We start from the raw sequence: 9,566 nt of genomic DNA, 5'->3' as shown, positions 1-9,566 counted from the left end.
AGAAATTGAAGCTTGGGGAGGACAATTCACTTGTCCAAGGTCACATAGTTAGGATAAGACAGAGTTGGGAATGACTGGTTAATCTGACTACAGAGATGGAAGTTTTTGCCTTAACATCACACTGCCACAAGTACATGCCAATACAGATATGTCACCAAGGTCCTTTGCTCTTTAAACCTCAGATTCATTCATTTACTCAGTCAATATTTATTGACTATCTACCATGTACCAGCACTGTGGTAGGCATAGAAGATATAGAGATGGTTGATACAGAGTTGTGCCTGCTGTCATGGATTTATCAGTGTAGAGGGGAAAACAGATAAGTCACTAAATATGAAAAGGAATATGATAAAGGCAGTACTAAAGAAATGTGGAAAGTTTGACCTGGCAGGAAAACCCTACCTAGTCTGGGAATTTACAAAGTCCTCCCTGAAGAAGTGGAAATGAAGCTGAGTTCCTAAATTAAGTAAGTCAACTGGAGGAAAAGAGAGTTTCATGCAAAGTAAATGCAAGATGGGGTGAACATGAAGATGCATCACCCAGATTTCCCTTTAAAGAAGGACTTGTCCCAGGAGCTGGCAGGATGGGCAGTGGACAGCCTTTGGCTGTCGGCCCTTTCAGGCATTGCCTCTGCACAGTGGACATCCTCCCTCTTCTCCGCTCCCAGACCAACTCTGATGGATCATTTCAGCCGTAGAGGACCCCGTGGACTTGGCTGAGGCGTCAAGCTTGCATCGCAGCTTGATTTCTCCTTCTGCCCAATCCTGCTTCCGCCCCTCCCTTCCATGGGTGTTGGCCCTAAGAGCAGTCCCAGTAAACATCCTGAACGCGAAACGCTCTGAGTCTGTTTCCTGTGGACCCATACTGCATTACAACATGAAAAGCCTTGATGAGTTAAGGTATTAAAAGGCATCCAAAAGGCTGTAAGATTGGGTGAGCGGCAGAAAGAAATGAGATGAGGCTGAAAAAGGTTAAATCATAAAGTACTTTAAAAGCCATGTGAAAGACTTTTCCTAAAGACAGTGACTAGAGGGATGCCACTGTAGGAGAATGACAGGATCAGATTTGAGGTATTGAAATACCACTTTGGATGGAATTGATTGCAGAGCTGCTTTGAACACCAAACTCATCTTTCAAAAAACTTTTCCCTTTTTAGATACTAATGGGAAAAAGAAAGGCAGCATATTGTCTTTTACTTTCCTTAAATCATTGTTTTTCATTCCTCTTCCCTTTTTCAGTGAAAACTACTAAATCTGCCCCATGGTTTTTGTAGTTACAATACTATGAGATTTTTATCTAACATTACCTTCTTGAGAGACCATAGAAAATAACATTATGTAAGGACTTGGAAAGTTATTTGTTCTGTGGTGATGAAAGCACACTGTTCAGTTGCTGGAAAAGCTTAATGTGATAAATCAGTCACTAGAGACTGATCTCCAGATTCAGCATAAAAAGAAGAACCTGTCTTTCTGCCAATCATACATCTGGGATTCTGTTTTCTTACTTGTATTTTGCACCTTAATCCCCAGATATTTGTAAAATATAGCAGTTATGTTACTACAGTTCATTTGGGCAGGGATAACTTGACAGTCAATATCAGATCTTTAAAAGGATTTATTGAGATATAATTGACATCCAATAGAAGGCATATATTTGAAGTACACAGTTTTGGTAAGTTTTAACATATGTGTACACCTGTGAAACTGTTGCCACAATCAAGAAAACAAGAATTTCCAACACCCCCCGTAAATTTCCCTGTGTTCCTGTGTTGTCCTTCCTGCCCAGTCCTCTCCCACTATAGGGAGAGGCACTTTCTAGGATTTTATATAAACAGAATCATAATCATACAGTATATGTTCTATTTTATCTGGCTTCTTTCTCTCAGCATAATTATTTTCTAAACCAGATTTTAAATATTCAGTTAAGTCACATTTTATGCAAGTGGTCACACTTGTTGACATATGAAAATCTGTCTTTATTTACATGCTACTATATGCACTTACATATTGATGGTGAAAGCGATGCTCAACTTTTTAAAAATAAATATTTACTGTAGCTCAGCGTGATATTTTGATCAAGCAATCAAATCCATTGTCCTTTGAAATTATAGACAAAGTGATCTGGTGATCTTGTGATCTGTGACATTTACCAACAAGACTAGAGTAAAAGTAGCATATATAAGACATTTGATGAAAGAGTCTCCATCCCCAAAATACATGTTTAAAAAGGCTAGAAAACTGAAAGCTGAAGAGTGATTTGTTATGAGGGGCTGAAGCAAGAGTCTATAAGAGATAATCTGCTGAATTCAATTTGAGACCCTCACATGCAACCATTCACATGTGAACATACAAACGACACTACCCTTTTTACTTCTATAAACTGATTTTAGCCCACATAAGTTCAGCAATTGCTTCATGCTGCCCTTTTAATTTCCTTATATCTCTAAAAAGGGATTAAAACTAAAAATTGCTTTAAAAATATCTCTATGTCAAAACTTCAGCACCATCATTCAGTTGTGTACGTAAAAATCCAAACTCCAGAATTGATCACTAAGTTCCATCATTTAACTTTTTAAAAAAGATTGTGGTATGTAAGGAACATGATATATACATAGGAGGCTCTGAGAGTATATTTTTCAAGTTAAAGAAGCAAAGCTTTTGTTCTGTGATTGCATCTTTGTCACCATACTTTGGCATATCTGAAAAAATAATATTACCACTTCCTTCAAGACAGCATACTCTTAATCTAACTATTTCGTGTAAAGTTCATTAACCCATTTTTCTTTTATAATCGATTTTATGTTTTAGTCTTTTCCTTCTATTCCACATAGATTTGTATTTCTTTGGAGAATGGGTAGATGGCTATTTTCCATTCCTTAATTTCTGGCTCACTCTTTCACATTTCTAACTAACATGACCTACAGAGGACCCCTTTAATTCCATAGTCCTGCTTAGGACAACATACCTTATAACAAGTTCATGGTGGATTTTAAACCTGATCCATATTATTTTCCTGGGCTGGATGATATGATGTGAAAATTTTCCCCTGAGCCTGCACTCACCATAAACCATTATTTTCTTTATTCATGTTAACTCCCACAACATCACAAGAATGGAGTCCTGTTGTCTTGAACTGGCTGGAAATATGGTGGCAATATTGTACGTGTTAAAGCTCTAGTTTTCTTTCTCTTGTCAAGTGTTTTGTCTAGTTTCAGAGTTGTGATAGTGTTTCTTAAAGATTCTTTTTGTGTATTTTATCTTAGGTCTTATAAAGTTTCCATTGATTTTTCAAAATTCAACCGTTAAGTTTGTTGACCAGGCACCCCCACTGATATTGCATGTTTTGAAATATGAACCTACACGCAAACTCTTATCCATTGGAGAAATATTCTAGATCCTTTGAAACTCTAGGGTGGAAAAATAGTAAAAGTGAAATGAACTTTTTGGTTTCTGGATAAACAGGCACGCCATTTAGCTTACTTAAACAGGATATGAGTAGTACTTCTTTTGTTCTAGAGGCTTTAACATCATTTTATTTGCAAGCAAAGAAGTGAAAAGAAAGAAAACTGAAAACTTCATTTTCCTGGAGTTTCCTTTTAGCGTTTCCTCACAGTTTGTAGTTAAGAAACCAAAGAGCTTAGCTTTGGGAAATGGCAACAGCAGACATAATTTTTAATTATCAATGATACCAAGCTAATGACATGGCTTGTGTCAGGTTTTTTAAAAATATCTCAAAGACAACAGCTGTCTGACTGTCTTTTATATCTACTGTTACAAAAAAAAAAAAATTATTGCCTCTTCCCAGTTCCTCTACACTATAGAGATAAGCTGCCCAAGGGAAGCAGCCCATTTTTAGCCACCCACACCCCAATCCAAAGACTCCGCTCTCCAATTCTCTTATTGAATCTCTTCTCATCCTACCACACATCATATTTGTATTAAATCATTCTTGATGGAAAAAACTAAGTTGGTACTGTGTATATAAACGGAATCTTCCAGCTGTGCTTGGAACATAGTGCTTATTAGAGGAATGGAAAGTTAACTTAAAACAATAAACAGGGAAAGCTGAAAGAGTAAACAAAACATGGAAGGGTGAGGCTTATTCTAACGTGTGACTAACTAGGCAACTTCCTGAGAGTCCTTTAAGGAATGATTTTTTTGAAAAATGTTCTTTCCTTTCAGTTCTTAACCACAAAGCAGACTACTTTGTTTTTTTAAAAGTTGGTAATTAGGTAAAGCACAAATATATGGGGTATTCTAGTTTGCTAGCTACCAGAATGCAATACACCAGAAATGGTACAGCTTTTAAAAAGTGGAATTTAATAAATTGTAAGTTTACAGTTCTAAAGCCATGAAAATGTCCCAATTAAAGCAAGGCTATAGAAATGTCTAATCTAAGGTATCCATGGAAAGATACCTTAGTTCAAGAAGGCCAATGACATTCAGGGTTTCTCTCTCAACTGGAAGGGTACATGGCAAACATGGTGTCATCTGCTAGCTTTCTCTCCAGGCTTCTTGTTTCATGAAGCTCCCCTGGGGGCATTTTCCTTCTTCATCTCCAAAGGTTTCTGGATGCTTGGACTCTGGTTCTTTTGGCTCTCAAGCATTCTCCAGAAATGTCTCCTCTTTTAAATGACTCCCATAAACTAATCAAGACCCACCTGGAATGGCTGGAGTCACATCTCCCTCTAATCAAAGGTTAATACTCCCAACCGGGAGTGTCACATCTCTGTGGAAATAATCTAGTCAAGTTTCCACCCCACAGTGCTGAATAAGGATTACAAGAAAAGGCTGCTTCCACAAGATGGATCAGGATTAAAACATGGCTTTTCTAGGGAACATAATCCTTTCAAACCAGCATGTGGGGTTTAGTTTTTTTTAATATGTATTTTTATTGAAAAATCTTCACATACATACAGTCCATACATGGTGTCCAATCAATGGCTGGGGTTTAGTTTTAAAACACAAAAGAAGTATATTCCATATAATCATAGTTTATAAAATGGGACCTCTTCTGCAAAATTTAAAATGAAGTATTTTACTTATTCCTGTCCATATAGATCCCTTATCTATAAACCAGATCGACACACTAGCCCCCATGTGTTGTAAAAAAATATAAATTGATCTCTTTCACTAATATCATTTTAATTTATAATAGGATAACACCTGCTACAATGTTAAATGTCTAATGTGCTTTAGCTACTTAGCACCATCAATTAGCTTTCTGTTTCTCTGTGTCTATCAGTGTTTTCTCTCCAACTTAGTGCACATTTAAAGAGAACAGACTACGTTTTACTCTTCTATTTCCCCTGCAGTCCCCAACTCAGTGCTGTGAATAAAATCAATGCTCGTAAATACTCGATTGATTGACTTAGGGTAAAATGGATGTGTGAGAAGTCAACAGTAGGTACCATGAGCTGACAAATCTCAGGCTCTATATAGGTAAGAATTCATGCTCAATGGAAAGAGCATGGGAAATCTTGAAATGAAGCTTGCTCTGGACCATACTAGCAAAGTGATCTTGACCAAGTTATTGAACTTCTATTGGCTTCAGTTCCCTCAGCATAATAAGGAAAACAATAGATTACTAAGGATTCTTATACAACTTAGAGATAAATGGTTTAAAATAGCTGTTTTGGGTCTGGTGTGCAGCTTTAAATTCATCATGTTATTAGTCCCACTTTTTAAAAGGAGGAAATCCAGATTCTGGGTTGAAGTCACTTGCCCAAGATCACACAGCCATCAAATGCCAGAGCCCGGCTTCAAGCCCAGCTCTGTCTGACATTGAATATAGTGAATAGATTTCCTACATGACATTTACTTTTTAGAATAGTCAACCCCAGGGTGGAAAATGAATAAAACAGGGACAAAAATGAAGACAAAGATGACAAACTGGCATAGTGCCTTTCAAACTGTTTGATCACGACCCACAGTAAAACAAATATTTTTACCCTTTGAAGTCTGAGAGCATATAATTATGCAAAAAAGTTAAGCCTTACTATATGTGCTGCACTCAGATATTTTCTGCTGTATTCCATTCTATTTCACATTTTAAAAATTCTGGTTATAGTGGGCTGCAGTGAAACAGAGTCAGAGATAAGTGGGAAGGGGAGGTAGGAATACATGATTTCAGCTGTGGGTTTCCAGGTGTCACTGGCCGGGGTCTCCTAGTCTGGGAGTTGGAGGTGATGGTCTGCACCTGGCAGCCTTGCTGAGCCCAGGGAGTCTGAGTACTGTGTTTCCCATGGCCTCAGGCCTAGGTCAGCCCAGCGTACCCAGGACTCTCAGCCAGGGTGGTTTCAGGGACCATGAGATGTGTTTCTGCACCAAGGGAATCAGTACCTTTCACACATTGGCTCTGAAGAAATTGAGTCAAGCCTTAAGACTGCTTCCTCCTCAGGCCACAAAGCAGAGAAGAGTATATAAGGAAAAGTATATAAGGAAAAGTATATAAGGAAAAGCCCAAGAGAAACAGTGGTTAACAAAACTCAGTTCCTGCAATAACCAAGAAAACAACTAAATAAGATGATGTAGGCCACACCAGTAATACTAAAAGATCAGACAGCTTGAGGAAGAGATGTTTGGCTGGACCTTCTCCCTGCAGCCTTATGCTGGCTTGCCTGTTGTTTCAGGAAGGTGAAAGATTTGGTCTAGAAGTGATTTCTGTACTTGTTGACACTGGGGACACTTCATCGTGTCTGGAAAACTTAGCTCCTGATCAGGGAGTGGAACTGGAGAATAACGCTGTACTGACCAAACTGAAGCATTGCTATTTCAAATCCAAGGTGGTTACTGAAACTAATACCTGGAAAAGGGGGGGGGGGGAATATATTCCAATTAGATCTCCCAGAGGAGGTTATCCCTTTGGGGCAGGAGACATGATGAGTAAAGATTCCCTAGAGTAACATTACAGAGAAACAAACTAGATAGTTACGTAATGATAACCAGTACATAAATCCCATTAAAACTGAATTGCCCCATGCCCACCACCACCCACAACCCTGCTGGCCAGGCTCTGAGCCCTCCTGCACCCTCGTTGGTACAGCCTGCAGACTCCGGGGTGCCTGGAGCACAGGAGAGGGAGCCACGCCCCTCGGGGAGCTGCAGTACCTGGGGCAGCTTCGCTGCCGCTCCAGGAAGGAAGAGTGCACCAGCACCCTGTCCATGTTCAATCTGCAGGTGCATTACAGCCTGAGAATGAAATTTCCTCTGCTGACCAACCACCAAACATGTGTTCTGAAAGGGTGTTGGGGAAGAGTTGTGGTGGTTTTTCAAAGGACCCACAAATGCTAAAGAACTCTCTTCCAAGGGAGTAAAAATCTGGGATGCCAACGGACCCTGCGACTTTCTGGACGGCCTGGGATTCTCCACCAGAGAAGAAGGAGACCTGGGCCCACTTTATGGATTTCAGTAGAGGCATTTTGGGGCAGAATACAAAGATAGGAATTGATTATTCAGGCCAAGGAGTAGAGCAGCTGCAAAACATGATCAACACAATCAAAACCAACAGAAGAATCATCACGTGTGCTTGGAATGCAGAAGAGCTTCCTGTGATGCTGCTGCTGCTGGGCCACTCCTTCAGCTAGTTCTATGTGGGTAATGGTGAGTGCACTTGCCAGCTGTACTAGCGGTCGGGACACATGGACCTCGGAGCGCCTTTCAACACCACCAGCTACGGCCTGCTCACCTGCATGACCGCACACATCACAGGCCTGAAGCCAGGTAACTTTGCACATACTTTGGGAGATGCACATATTTACCTGAATCATATCGAGGCACTGAAAATTCAGCTTCAGCAAGAACCAAGACCTTTCCCCAACTCCAAAATTCTTTGAAAAATTGAAACGGTTGATGACTTAAATGCTAAAGACTTTCAGATTTAAGGGTGCAACCCAACTATTAAAATGGAAATGGCCGTCTAAAGTGCTTTTAAGGGAATTGTTTCAAAGGTTTTGTCAGTCTTTAGGGGTTGGGTGGTGTGCTGGTTTGAATCTATTATGTAACCCTCAAAAGTTGTACTTTAACCCTAATCCAATCTTGTGTGAGCAGCCGTCTCTTTTAATCCTGATTCAATATTGCAGGACAGAAATTTTAATTAGATTATCTCCATGGAGATTTAAAACATGCAATTGTGGGTGTGACATTTGATTAGATGAAAATGTGACTCTACCCATTACAGGTCGGTCTTGATTAGTTTACTGGAGTCCTTTAAAAGAGGAAACATTTTGGAGAGAAGAGTTAGAGATGACAGAAATGACAGAGCTGACAGAGATACTGACATTTGGAGAACAGAACCATTGATGTTTGGAGATGTTTGGAGCCCAACAGATGTTGCCATTAGATGTTAAATAAGCCAGAACCTGGAGAGAGTCAAGGAAAGTCAAGAGATGAAAACGAGCTCCAGAGAAGTAAAGTGAGGAAACCCTACAGGAAAAGAGGCTGAAAGCAATGGAGTCCAGGAGCAAACGACAAGCAGATACCAGCCATGTAACCTAGCTGACAGAGGTGCTCCTGACCCATCGGCCTTTGTTGAATTGAGGTGTCTTTCCTTGGATGCCTTAGTTTGGACATTTTTATAGGCTTAGCATTGTAAACTTGTAATTTCTTAAGTTCTTCTTTTCAGAAACCATTACAGTTCTGTTATGTTGCATTCTGACAGCTTTCAAAGTAACACAGAATTTGGTACCAGAGAAGTGGGGTACTGCAGTTTGCAAATACCAACCATGTTGGAAGGCTTTTTAGTGCATAAAGGGAAGATTCTAGAAGAGTTGTGAGGAGATTGATAGAGAAAGCCTAGAATACTTTGAAAATACTGTTTGTAGAAATGTGGACTCTAAGGATACTTTTGATGAGGTTTTAGACAAACATTATGAGCATGTTCTTCCAAACTGGAAGAAAGGAATTCTTTGGGTCTGGAAGGCAGAATTTGAGAATAATGAACTTCAATATTTAGCTGAGGAAATTTCCAGACTAAATGTGGAAAATACAGCCTGGCTGCTCCTTGCAGTTTATAGTAAAATGAGAGAGGAAAGAGATGAATTGAGAACTGAAGTCTTAGGTACAGTTGGTGTTCTGGAAAATTCTGGGCTTTGAGAAAGTGAGACCCCAGTAACAGGGTCTCATGTGAGGATTTACCCAAGCATGGAAGCAGTCAGTCATTATGAGATAAGCAAGGATTGGAGATGCAGTTATCCAGAAAGAATTTGTGGAAAGTCCTTTTGTCTGATGGACATGATCCCAGTGTGTTGCGTAGAAAATTAAGAGTATTATAGTATCCATATACATGGAACCGCTGTGAGTCTGGACTAAAAGGGCCAGAAAAGGAACAAAGTGAAAGTAAAATGTCTTCAGAGGCAGAACCATGGAGGTTAAGGTCTGGAGCCAGGAAACCTCATGCCAGAAGAGCAGACTGACAGATACACATGGAGAGGGTTAGCGTGCCCTGGAAGAAGAGGGTGGGCCTTCCACCTCCATATTCTGGAAGAGTTGTGCTCCAGGCCTTGGAGAGGGTGGAGCACATTCCTTGGGGATTGAGGAGGGCCTGGCTGCCACCCCATTGTTCTAGGG

The 9,566-nt window shown here is 39.9% G+C and overlaps 1 pseudogene; it reads left to right on the top strand.

The window, feature by feature from the left end:
* Positions 1 to 524: 524 nt before the first annotated feature.
* LOC143649090 (thymidylate synthase-like) lies at positions 525 to 7,921 on the top strand (annotated as a pseudogene).
* The last annotated feature ends 1,645 nt before the right edge of the window (positions 7,922 to 9,566 follow it).

Source organism: Tamandua tetradactyla, chromosome 11 (genome assembly GCF_023851605.1).
Source record: "Tamandua tetradactyla isolate mTamTet1 chromosome 11, mTamTet1.pri, whole genome shotgun sequence".
NCBI lineage: Eukaryota > Metazoa > Chordata > Mammalia > Pilosa > Myrmecophagidae > Tamandua > Tamandua tetradactyla.
This window is presented reverse-complemented; position numbering and strand designations above follow the sequence as displayed.